Source organism: Pseudophryne corroboree, chromosome 1 (assembly GCF_028390025.1).
Source record: "Pseudophryne corroboree isolate aPseCor3 chromosome 1, aPseCor3.hap2, whole genome shotgun sequence".
Taxonomy (NCBI): Eukaryota; Metazoa; Chordata; class Amphibia; order Anura; family Myobatrachidae; genus Pseudophryne; species Pseudophryne corroboree.
The window spans coordinates 305,486,427-305,499,502 of NC_086444.1; the positions used below are offsets into that span (position 1 = coordinate 305,486,427).

Below are 13,076 nucleotides of genomic sequence, written 5' to 3' on the forward strand. Positions count from 1 at the left end.
CTTCAAAGAAACCTCTCAGCACAGGGGCGTGTTAAGAGAGGAGGTGGCCCGTGTTCAGTTTCCATCTGGGCCCCCTCCTCTCTAGCTGGTAGCAGAGAGACTCTGGGCACTAGCAGCCCCTAGCGCTTTTGCAGAGTGTAGTGCGCATGCGCGGGTGTCCAGGGAAATGGCACAGCAGCCATTTTCCCTTTGATCTTCCTACTGAACATGCGCAAAATGTGATTTGAGCAGTACTGCTGCTGCCAGTAGGGGACTCTGGAAACGTAATTATTGAAAAAATGGTTGCAAGGTGTAAAGTGTGGACCCTCCTGGATCCAGCGGCCCATGTGTCCTACACACACTGCACCCATTATAGATATGCCACTATCTTTGCAGCAGCTATTAAGTTTATGCCCCATAATAGTGCACTAATTCATTTAATGAACCATAGTAGTGCCCTAGTTAATATTATGCCCCATAGCAGTGCCTTAGTTTACTTTTACAAACTATCGTAGTTCCCTAGTTTACATGATGTCACATTGTAGGGCTGCCAGTTCAGGGACTGCGGTGAGGTACATAGCTGAGGAGGTACTGGCAAGTACCAGAGTCAGACTTACACACAGTATATGAGCCAAAGGGGCTGTGGGCAATATACACAGGGGCAGCAGTATACACCGATAGAAATTTGGTGAGTTTAGATGAGAGATGGGCGGAAAAGGTAGGCAGGTGAAGCAGTGCCTCACCTTTCATACACTTTTACCAAAGTTTTAACAATAAAATAGAATAATACAAAGAAGATATTTCTTTTTTTTTTTTAAATTGTGTTTATTGAAAAGAAAACAGTAACACACATGTAACAAAATGCATACAGAATATAATAAATGAATAGTCAATTCCACTGTCCGTACATCATAGTGATATGTTTAGTTGTAGAATACTAAGAAACTGAGGAATATATTCCCTAGTAGTCAAGAAATACCATATAACAAGATAAGTCAACAGTACAAATATACGGCCATAGTTTATTTTGGAATGGTGGAGACCTAATGACAAGAATCCCATTTAAATAAACTCAGAGCGGTGGCGACCCATCAGTAAGAGTCTCTATGTTATACCAAGTAGTTAACCTTACTACCTTACGAACACTTTCTTTACAGGCAATGTGATTAGATAAGGAAACCAAATCGCAAAGAACTTGGCAGAGTAAGATTCAACATCTAAAGAACAGTCTGTCCAGTCCATTTGATATAAAAATAATAACCGGGGCAAAATAAGAGACACAGGGATAGGTTCTTTTTGTATCCACTGAGACAATATTGTTTTTTTTCGCAGCTGCTGTAATGCGAGCTAGAAGCAGTCTTGTACCCTTGGTTAATGCAGGTGGTTGGGGTTCTATATAATTCCAAAAGGCCCATGCCATTGTCACTGTGAAAGGTATACCAAATTTAACGTTAATGTATTCTTGTACTAGATCCCAAAATGATTGTATAACTGGGCAAGACCATAGATAATGTATAATATCAGCATCTGGGGACCCACATTTGAAACACAGAGAATTGTCTGATGCTCCCGTAAGAACCCGTATTCGAGGGGTATAAGCAGCCCTATGTCAAATTTTTAAATGCATCTCAGCATAAGAGGAAGATACCAATTATTTAGTAAGCATATTAGACCACCTAATAATAGTCTGTATATTAAAGAAGATATTTCTAATATATTCTTTGTATTTTTCATATACTTTATAAGGTCAAAACTATTGGGGTCATTCCGAGTTGATCGCTAGCTGTTGTTGTTCGCTCCATAGCAATCAGTGGAAAAAATGGCTAATCTGCGAATGCGTATGCTCTGTAATGTGAACGCGCGTCGTACGGGTACAAAGTCCATTGTTGTTTTGCATTGGTTCTAGCGACGATTCCAATCGCAGAGCCAGCCGCAAGGAGATTGACAGAAACTGGTCGTTTCTGGGTGTCAACTGACCGTTTTCAGGGAGCGTTTAGAAAAACGCAGGCGTGTCTGGGCGGGTGTGTGACGGCAAAAGCCGTCCCTCCGTCATTAGAATCAACTCACACGAAGAGTAACTACAGGGCTACTCTTGTTTTGCACAATACCATTTTGTAGGCGCTCTGCTGCACAAGTGTTCGCACTTCTGCTAAGCTAAAATAAATTCCCCAGTGGGAGGCGACAATGCGTTTGCACGGCTGCTAAAAAATGCTAGCAAGCAATCAACTCGAAATGACCCCCCATATGTTAGTATAACAGGAAAGGCTCTGCCTCACTGCAGCACACATTATGTCACACAGGACATACAGTGTCACCAGTTCATATTATACCTCATTACAGTGCCCCCTGTATATACTGTGCCACATTAGAGGTGTTGGCTATGAAATGCCGGCGGTCACAGCGAGAATTTCTGACACCAGGCCGGGGGGAAAGGGGGGGGGGAACTGGGGGAGTATTTTACGCCTCTCACCTCCCCTAACCCTATTAGGGTGTGGGCTAGTGCTAACGCTACAGGGGTGTCGGCTTTGGATAACTCCCCCTAGTGCCCAACCCGCCCCCTTATCCAGGCCCTAACCCCTGTACTCACCTTCAGGATGTCAGTTGTTGGCGTCCATGCATCAGTCGCCTGAGGGGGTGCTGGGATTTTGGCGTTGGTCACATGACCACTGGGATGTCAAACACCTCCCCACTAAAGTGCCCTCCGGTTAAAATTTTGCAACAGCGGCATGGCCTGGCAGCCATTGGGACCAGACGCGCTCAACTCAGGCTCCCGACTGGCGCCTCACTAATCCCTGTATCTTGACCCCATGACTGACATCAGGGCTTTTACCTGCCTCTACTCACCTGCTGCATTTAGGGGATATGGCTCATGGAGCCAGGGGTCCCCTTCAGTGCCCTGTGGGTTGTGTCCTGTCCGCCATGCAGAAGCTTCAGACTCAGGTGGTGGCGCAATCCAGTTAAGAGATCAAGACTTACAGCACCTCATCCTGCACACAGCTGCCTCCCCTCACACTCCGAATCCTCTATAGGTTGGAAGGCACCTGCTCCGATCCTCTCTGAGCAGTGGATGGCAACACACGTGAGCAGACACACTGGTACTGGAACTCTGCAGCCTTCACCTTTTGGGAGTGGCTGTGTGCCCTGCAAGCTTTCCTCAAGCCATGGGCTGCTTCTACACACTGTGGCACCTTGCTGTTCTGCACCCAGTGTTTTCAATCAGGATACAGCCGGACATCATTTTGGGTTCTCTCTAGGCTGAGCTGGAGACCTAGAAGTCTGTGGAGGTGACCCATCAGTGTGGTGAGTGGCTTCCCCTGGGCCTCACTTTTTGTCTTACACTTTCACCACTCTGCTCCCTTATGGACCCAGATATCTCTCTAAATCCCTACAACTTTACTGACAAATTTTTACTGGTCTACATTATAGACTGTGCTATGGCGCTCCTAACTTTATATTATTGGTCTGTGGGCTCCCTCTTGTGGTTGACTGCTATAATCGATTTGTTTAAATCTGACTCATATTTTCTCATTATGTCATATTTTCACGCTTTACTTTTTACAAATTTAGTATATCGAACAGTTGGAAAGTTACACACAAAAAATATAATCCTCATCCTAGGAACGAAGATTCCCAGCCAGACATGAGGCCTTTCCTTCTAACAACTCCCTCTGGACAGGGTCCCACCCTCGACACATCTGACCCTTTTCCTGCTTTTTCTAACCCTCAAGCCCTTACTCTATGGAAGACCAGTCTTTCCACCCCTCTTCTAAAGTTGGTAATGAGATTAAGGAAATCCTGACCTACCTGTATATCAAGACCTTGTAGACTAAACAAGACCTTCAAACTACAAGAGATGGCATCTGTTAAACACAACCTCTCTCTTCTCTCAGACCGCCTCACATCTCTGGAAGAGAGTCAGGAATCTGCAGACACCACATTAAACTGACAGATATTATATCTCTCCGATCTATGGAATTACAGTCCCTGAAGGCTAGGCTGGATGACCTAAACAATAGAGGGAGACGGAACAATATCCGTATCAGAGGCCTACTTGAGGATGCCCAACCCTCTAATCTAATTGACCCCCTGACAAAAATTTTCAAATAGATCCTTGGTAATGACTTCAATGATAAAATAATTTTTCGACAGAGCTCATCAGGCCCTTAATCCTCATCCCTCTTCTGACAAGCGAAGAGATATTATCAGTCAACTCCACTATTTCTCCCAAAAGGAGGAAATCATGTGAAAGGCCAGGCAATTGGATTGTGTGGGCTTTAGTGGCAATACTATTCATGTCTATCGGGATCTGTTCTACATAGAGCCCTATGGCCCATTAACAGATGAGCTAAGCAAACACCAACTGACATATAGATGGGGCTTCCCATTCCATCTCCAAGTGACAGTCTCTGGGAAAACACAATCCCTACAACCGTGTTCATTATGCTCCACCCTGGGCCTCCCCCAAATGACTCAGATGGATTTGTCTTCTACTTCAAAATGCATTCTTCCAGGCAGAAAGTCAGACGCTCATGACGGAGACCGAAAAGTGCTCTTAATCTCCGAGATGGAAGACACCTGAGGTTCTTGTTATTGTTGGCTATTTACCCCTTTCTAATCTTCCTCATGTCTGTTTCTAGGTCTACTATCACACACACTGACTTTGGAATGTGTTCCTGACTCTTACCACCCATAATTCCAATACCAACATTGCTCAACTGATGTTTTATTCTGACCTGCTCTTAGGTTGATTGTCTTCCTTGACTATATGTTATTTCTATTGTTACCACATGTTTAGGTGCTTCTTTTTCTGTGTTGCAATTTTGCATGTTCTCATACGCTTACAAACATATTTAATTGTATGCTTTATTAGCAAATTATTTAATAGTTTAATGTCATTGTTCACAGTGGTAGTTTATATTATCATTTGATACCAACATTTAATGTGTCAACTCACTAATATACTGGATCATAATTCATGTTCCATGGTCTCGGTTGTGGAAATTTCATTATTATTGTACTCTTTCTTATCAATGTTTGCTCTCCCTCAAGGAACACCAGTGCGTTACTTACTAGTCATACTTGATGACTCCAGCTACTAAACTTAGTTTCCTCCATCAAATTTACCAAAGGAGGTTGGTGATTCTGCACCAGTATTGCACAATTACATGTGTTTATAAGGACCAGTATACATTTGTACGGAGATAATCTCTTATTGCTATCTGGTGGTGCACCCAGAGTCAGAGAAAAGCTAGAGCAAACATGGAATAAAGAAGACTCTTTTTTGGGTGCACTCTTGTTAAATGTGTATTTATGAATGATATTAAAACATATAATTTTATTATGTTTTATTAAAATATTGTCCGTATCCAGTCATTCTCCCCATGAAATTAATTTATATCACAAGACGGAGATACCCATAAATATATTTGTTGGGGAAACAAAGTCACAAATGGGGTTATGTCCTGGTTTAATCTATCCCAATATAGACTGGCATGGAGGTGTAGATATAATCACCGTACACCTGTTCTCATGCCATACCAGTACAAGCAATGCTTGTTTTAATGGGACCAAAATTGGTCATGCAAAAGTAGGTATCAATTACACCGGGAGTGTGTATACCATATATATTACCTTGTCCTGTCCTCGACACTCAAACCCTACTGAGTGTGCCTGATAAAGTGGAATAAAAATTCCTAATTAATTCTCGCCTGAGAAAGTAATCATACACCTATTCTCATATCGTATCCGTACAGGCAGCGCATGTGTTGATGAGACCAAATTTAGTAATATACAAATGTTCTTGCCTGAGAAAAATCAGGAAGAATACATACAGGTGGGAAGGAAGAAGTAGTGGTGATACTGCTGTTGGTATTGAGTTTTGATTTGAAACAGCCTCAGATTACTACACTGGGTATTCTCTGAGGGTCACCCCTCAGATACTGACCCAGCCCATCACCGTTTTGCTTCCAAGATCAGACGAGATTGGGCTCTAGCGGTGAGGTATGATAGTAACCTATAAATTAAGTGTTTCACTCACCAATGAGAGTGCACCTATTGGTAGATTAAGGGAAAAGTGTGGATCTGCTGTCCCTGTTAGACCTGGGATTACTCCCAGGAATCATGGATGAGAGTCCACGAAAATAAGGAAAGTAATGAATTCTTTGTAAGAAATAAGAGGATTACACAATACACTATTCAGGCAAAATTGCACATCTGTATTGTCTATGGTATGTGTTCACGGTGTCACCGTATGCAAGAAATCGGGGAAAATGCCCTATTATGGGAGAAAAATTTCATCCACACATTTTCATTTCAATTTGAACAACATATCCAATAGTATCATAAAAAGAGGTCTCAGATACAATGTATATAAGAATATATGACGGGTAAAGGTAATATAGTAATCAGGTACAGCATGCATGTGTCATGACTGGAGCTATCATCTCCATTCATTGATTACACCTGGGATAGATATGCTGTCTTAAGCACCAATTAGTGCATATACCACTGAATAATCACAAAAACTGATAGAAAAAAATGATAGAAAAAAATAATAATAATAATAATAATATCAAAGGTGATACCGATTACCGCCCAGGTCCCTGGGTCAGTTAAGAGTGATTGGTAGTATAGGTATTCTCCCGTGTAGGATCCTTCCAATTGGAAGTGAGCAAGCCCGTTGTTACGGGTGAAACGCGTTTTCCTATCTAATATGCAGTAAGGACTCTGACTCCTATCCAATATGCATCAAGGACTCTGAGCAAGGCATGCAATAGGATCCTACACGGGAGAATACCTATACTACCAATCACTCTTAACTGACCCAGGGACCTGGGCGGTAATCGGTATCACCTTTGATATTATTATTATTATTATTTTTTTCTATCATTTTTTTCTATCAGTTTTTGTGATTATTCAGTGGTATATGCACTAATTGGTGCTTAAGACAGCATATCTATCCCAGGTGTAATCAATGAATGGAGATGATAGCTCCAGTCATGACACATGCATGCTGTACCTGATTACTATATTACCTTTACCCGTCATATATTCTTATATACATTGTATCTGAGACCTCTTTTTATGATACTATTGGATATGTTGTTCAAATTGAAATGAAAATGTGTGGATGAAATTTTTCTCCCATAATAGGGCATTTTCCCCGATTTCTTGCATACGGTGACACCGTGAACACATACCATAGACAATACAGATGTGCAATTTTGCCTGAATAGTGTATTGTGTAATCCTCTTATTTCTTACAAAGAATTCATTACTTTCCTTATTTTCGTGGACTCTCATCCATGATTCCTGGGAGTAATCCCAGGTCTAACAGGGACAGCAGATCCACACTTTTCCCTTAATCTACCAATAGGTGCACTCTCATTGGTGAGTGAAACACTTCATTTATAGGTTACTATCATACCTCACCGCTAGAGCCCAATCTCGTCTGATCTTGGAAGCAAAACGGTGATGGGCTGGGTCAGTATCTGAGGGGTGACCCTCAGAGAATACCCAGTGTAGTAATCTGAGGCTGTTTCAAATCAAAACTCAATACCAACAGCAGTATCACCACTACTTCTTCCTTCCCACCTGTATGTATTCTTCCTGATTTTTCTCAGGCAAGAACATTTGTATATTACTAATTTTGGTCTCATCAACACATGCGCTGCCTGTACGGATACGATATGAGAATAGGTGTATGATTACTTTCTCAGGCGAGAATTAATTAGGAATTTTTATTCCACTTTATCAGGCACACTCAGTAGGGTTTGAGTGTCGAGGACAGGACAAGGTAATATATATGGTATACACACTCCCGATGTAATTGATACCTACTTTTGCATGACCAATTTTGGTCCCATTAAAACAAGCATTGCTTGTACTGGTATGGCATGAGAACAGGTGTACGGTGATTATATCTACACCTCCATGCCAGTCTATATTGGGATAGATTAAACCAGGACATAACCCCATTTGTGACTTTGTTTCCCCAACAAATATATTTATGGGTATCTCCGTCTTGTGATATAAATTAATTTCATGGGGAGAATGACTGGATACGGACAATATTTTAATAAAACATAATAAAATTATATGTTTTAATATCATTCATAAATACACATTTAACAAGAGTGCACCCAAAAAAGAGTCTTCTTTATTCCATGTTTCCTCCATCAAAGCCAGAGGTCGGAATGTCCCTGAAAAAGGAGAGTTTTGGTAGACTAACCATTGTTAACTCTTTCTGTGAGGTACATTGGTTTCACAGGAAAACATTGGGGTGTAGAGTGGATCTTGATCCAGAGGCACCAACATGCTAAAGCTTTAGGCTGTCCCAGGATGCATTGTGGGGCTTCCTCTATAACCCTGCCTCCAGGCACTGGAGCTCAGTTTCATTAACCAGTCAAATGCAGGAGCAGGCAAGAGAGAAGGCAGATGTTAGTCACATAGAACCACATTCTCACGACAGGAGAAGGTACCAGCGGCTAATGTCATACAAAACCATAGAAGCTAGGTGCGTAAGAGTGGGTGCCCTGTGGAACCAATGTACCTCACAGAAAGAGAGTTAACAATGGTAAGTCTACCATAACTGTCCTTTTCTGCAGCAGGATACATTGGTTTCTACAGGAAAACAACGGGGATGTCCTAAAGCAGTCCCTCAAGGGGGGGACGCGCCTTAGCGGGCATGAGAACCCGGCGTCCAAAGGAAGCATCCTGTAGGCAGAAGTTTCAAAGAGATAGAAGCTAAGAAACGTGTTCACCGAGGACCACGTAGCCGCCTTGCACAATTGTTCTGCGGACGTGCCACGGTGGGCTGCCCAAGAAGGTCCAACAGACCGAGTAGAATTGGCTTTAATAGCAGCAGTAGCTGGAAGTCCAGCCTGCACATAAGCTTGTGCAATCACCATTCTAATTCATCTGGCCAAGGTTTGCTTATTTGCAAGTCAGCCACGTTTTTGGAAACCAAACATGACAAAAAGGCAATCTGACCTCCTGATAGAGGGAGTCCTCTCCACATATATATGGAGAGCCCTTACCACATCCAAAGAACACTCTTTGGAAGACAAGTCTGAAGAGATAAAGGCCGGAACCACAATCTCTTGGTTAAGGTGAAAAGATGACATCACCTTAGGCAAATAACTCGGTGGAGTTCGTAGAACTGCCCGGTCACTGTGAAAAATCAAATGGGGTGGATGACAGGACAAAGCGCCTAAGTCCGATACCTGTCTTGCAGAGGCAATAGCCAGCAAAAACAGGACCTTGGCCGTGAGCCATTTAAGGTCCGCCAACGGTTCAAATGAAGACTCTTGCAGGGCCTTTAGTACAACAGTCAGATCCCAAGGAGCCACAAGAAGGACATAGGGAGGCTGACTCCTAACTATGCCCTGAGTGAAAGTATGAACGTCAGGTATAGACAAAATTTTTCTGAAACCATGCTGACAAGGCAGATATGTGAACCTTGAGGATGCCCAGATGAAGACCAAGGTCAAGGCCTCGTTTCAGAAAAGCCAGGATTCTGGACGTTCTGAATAGATATGCATCATCATTTTTATCAGCACACCAGGTGAAGTAAAAATTCCAGACTGTAATAAATCCGGGCAGATGCCAGTTTGTAATAAATCCGGGCAGATGACAGTCTGAATAACCGCCTCGGAAAATCCTTTGGCCCTCAAGAGTGATGCTTCAAGAGCCACGCTGTTAAAGTCAGTCTGGCCAGGTCTGGGTAAAGACAAGGGCCGCTGCGGAAGTAGAAGGGGTCTCTCTGTCGATAGACCCTGTAGGTCTGAGAATCAATTCCTTCGAGGCCATGCTGAAGTCACTAGATGTATTCCTCCATCTTGTTTGAACTTCCATAGTACCCTGGGCAGGAGAGACACTGGAGGGAACACGTAGGACAGCCGAAAGTTCCATGGAATCGACAGTGTATCTACGAACGCTGCTTGAGGATCCCTGGCCCTTGATCCGAAGAATGGTACCTTGTGATTGTGTCGAGACGCCATGAGGTCTACGTCCGGTAGGCCCCATCTGTCCACTAGGAGTTGAAAGATTTCCGGATGAAGACTCCACTCTCCGGCGTGCACGTCCTGGACACTGAGGAAGTCCGGTTCCCAGTTTAGGACACCTGGAATGAACACTGCCGATATGGCTGGCAGATGGCGTTCCACCCAACAAAGGATTTTTGATTCTTCCATCATTTCCAAAAAAGAAGAATGTAAAAGGGAATGGCGCTCCTTTCCGTTCTTTATGTTCCTCAAAGAAAAAATAGGATTTTAATACCTGCCGGTAAATCCTTTTCTCTTAGTCCGTACAGGATGCTGGGGACTCCGTAAGGACCATGGGGTATAGACGGGATCCGCAGGAGACATGGGCACACTATAAGACTTTGAATGGGTGTGAACTGGCTCCTCCCTCTATGCCCTTCCTCCAGACCTCAGTTAGAAAACTGAGCCCAGGGAGACGGACATTTCGAGGAAAGAATTTGTTTAAACATGGCGAGTGTCATACCAGCTCACACCTTGAACATACCGCAAAACGTGGTATTCAATAGAACACCAGCCAAGGGCATGAAAAATTACACAGCCACAAGCTGAGAGAATATGTAACACAACCTGTGTGTCAATCCAACCAATAAGAAGACACTGCATGCCATGGCATGAACAACGTCAGCAACATCCTGACAGAAAAGAAACACCACAAGAGTGTAACCATAACCAAGAACTGCAGAAACAGTACGCTCTGGGATGGGCACCCAGCATCCTCTATGGACTAAGAGAAAAGTATTTACCGGTAGGTATTAAAATCCTATTTTCTCATACATCCTAGAGGATGCTGCGGACTCCGTAAGGATCATGGGGTTTATACCAAAGCTCCAGACCGGGCGGGAGAGTGCGGACGACTCTGCAGCACCGATTGAGCAAACATGAGGTCCCCATCAGCCAGGGTATCAAACTTGTAGAGCTTAGCAAAAGTGTTTGAACCCGACCAAGTAGCCTCTTGGCAAAGTTGAACCGCCGAGACTCCTCCGGTATCCGCCCAAAAAGAGCCCATCTTCCTAGTAAAATGGGTCTCCACCGACTTTGGTAACGGCAATCCAGCCGTAGAACAAGCACGCCGAATCGTATCACAGATCTAGCGTGTAACAGACTTCAGAGATGCAGGCGCCCCAATCAAGCTGGGAGCATACCGGACAGAGCCTCTGTTTCCCAAATCTGAGCCAAATTGGCGACATAAATATTCAAAGCCCTGACTACATCGAGAGACCTTGAATCAGCCAATGCTTAAGCAACCACAGGCATCAAATAGGCTGGTTTCTGCGAAACACAGAAACCACTTTTGGCAGAACTATTATCCGAGTTCTCAATTCCGCTCTGTCCACATGGAAGATCAAACAGGAGCTCTTGTGAGACAAGCCCGCTACTTCCGACATCCACCTTGCGGACGCCAAAGCCAAAAGCATGACCACTCTCCAAGAGAGAAATTTTAACACAACCTTTCATAAAGGTTCCAATCAGTGTGACACAGGAAAACGCAACACCACGTCAAGGTCCCATGGTGCCAATAGGGGCACAAATGGAGGTTGGATGTGCAGTACTCCTTTCACGAAGGTACGAACTTCCGGAAAGATGGCCAATTCTTTACTTGAAAGAAAATTTATAAGGCCAAAACCGCACTGAAAAGGAGCCTAACTTAAGGCCTGCATCCACACCTGCTTGCAAAGAATGGAGAAGAACGACCCAGCTGAAAGTCTTCCGTAGTAGCCTTCTTGGATTCACACCAAGACACATATTTTCACCAAACACGGTGGTAAGGCTTTGCCTTTACTTCTTTTCTAGCCTGAAGAAGTGTGGAAATGACTTCACTGGGAATACCCTTTCGGGCTAGGATATGGCGTTCAACCGCCACGTCGTCAAACGCAGCTGCGGTAAGTCTTGATACACGCCCGGATCTTGCTGTAACAGTTCCTTACGTAGAGGAAGAGGCCAGGGATCTTCTATGAGTAAATCTTGAAGTACTGGATACCAAGTCCTCCTTGGTTAGACCGGAACAATGAGGATCGCCTGAACCTTTGTTCTTCTTACGTTTATCACCTTCAGAAGAGTGAAAGCGGAGGGGACACATATACCAACTGAAAACACCCAAGGTGTCTCGAGGACGTCCACAGCTATAGCTTGAGTGTCCCCTGACCTGGAACAAGATCCCTGAGGTCTCTCGTTGAGGCGAGACGCCAACATGTCCAATTGAGGCACTCCTCAAAGACTTGTCACTTCTGTGAAAACTTCTCGAGGACGAGTGTATATCTCCCGGATGGAGATCGCGACTTCAGAGGAAATCTATTTCTCCGTCGTCTACATCCGGAATGAAGGCCGCTAATATCGTTTACCTGTCTTTCCGCCCAGCGGAAAACTTTTGCGGCTTCTGCCATTGCCGCTTTGTCCTTGTTCCGCCCTAGCGGCTTACTTACGCCACTGCTGTCAAGTTGTCCGACAGACATAACACGGGGCCGATCACGAAGAATATGATTGTTGAAAATAGCTCTTAATTCAAGAAAACTTATTGCAGACAAGCTTTCCAGCTTGACCTTTTCCTGTGGAAATACTTCCCTTTGGAAAGACTGCTCCTCAGCCTCGAAGATCTTCATGCATGGACACCAGGATCTAATCCTGGATCCCGAACCTTCGTACCTCTAGGAGGTGAGACTGTGCAGACACGACAGGAGTGATATCCTGACCATTAGGATTATACTGCGGTGCATGTGCAGGTGAGACCCGGACCACATTTCCAACTGGGCCCGTGAAAACCACTCTGGATTTGAGCTGCTCACCGAAAAGGCCTCTTAGGCCGCACCCGTTTACTTAATCAACGGAACATGTTGATGGATTGTCACTGCAAATCTGATCCGACTCTGGAACCTCAGACCTCTTACCACAGGAAAACACAGAACCTCAGCCGTTCAGTAACTACACTGATACCCACCTCCGACATCCGCGTCATTGGGAACAACAGCCATTTCCTGTGTCGAAGAACAGTCAGAGAGAAACAACTATTTGGAACACTTGTTTCTTGACCTTACCGTAATCAGGGGAGCGTCTCAGTAC

At 44.1% G+C, this 13,076-nt stretch overlaps 2 pseudogenes; one reads left to right on the forward strand and one right to left on the reverse strand.

Annotated features, from left to right (window-relative positions):
• Positions 1–5,875: 5,875 nt before the first annotated feature.
• LOC134947855 (5S ribosomal RNA) lies at positions 5,876–5,993 on the reverse strand (annotated as a pseudogene).
• Positions 5,994–7,391: 1,398 nt separating this feature from the next.
• Positions 7,392–7,509, forward strand: LOC134947863 (5S ribosomal RNA; annotated as a pseudogene).
• The last annotated feature ends 5,567 nt before the right edge of the window (positions 7,510–13,076 follow it).